We start from the raw sequence: 333 nt of genomic DNA, 5'->3' as shown, positions 1-333 counted from the left end.
AAGTGGGGACATGGGGTAATGTCCTGAAAAGTCACCTTCTCCTTGTAATACCTATGTCATACCTTTGTCATTATACAAATGTATGTCCTCATTTGTCACAAAAATGCGCGCACACACACACACACACACACTCAAATGGATTGGTATGGCTATAACCAAATCAGACCCAGAAGAATTAAGCTCTGATAAAACATTCCTGTTCATTTTTGTTAAATTTTTATAGAATTTTAATGTTTTGTGTAACAAAATGCTTTCTCTGTGTTCAGGTTTGACTGTAGTAATAATAATAAAAAAAACTGACGCTTCAAATCAACATTTCAAACTAAAAAAAAA

General features: G+C 33.0%; 1 protein-coding gene across 1 annotated transcript in view; it reads right to left on the bottom strand.

Moving 5' to 3' along the window:
- Positions 1-333, bottom strand: part of LOC107739129 (myosin-IIIa-like) — a 50363-nt gene that overhangs the window by 36307 nt on the left and 13723 nt on the right. The gene's annotated exons all lie outside the window — the stretch shown is intronic.

Source organism: Sinocyclocheilus rhinocerous, unplaced genomic scaffold, assembly GCF_001515625.1.
Source record: "Sinocyclocheilus rhinocerous isolate Xijiao unplaced genomic scaffold, SAMN03320098_v1.1 scaffold914, whole genome shotgun sequence".
In the NCBI taxonomy this organism is placed as follows: domain Eukaryota; kingdom Metazoa; phylum Chordata; class Actinopteri; order Cypriniformes; family Cyprinidae; genus Sinocyclocheilus; species Sinocyclocheilus rhinocerous.
Note: the sequence above shows the minus strand (reverse complement) of the source record. Positions and strands in the feature narration are given on the sequence as shown.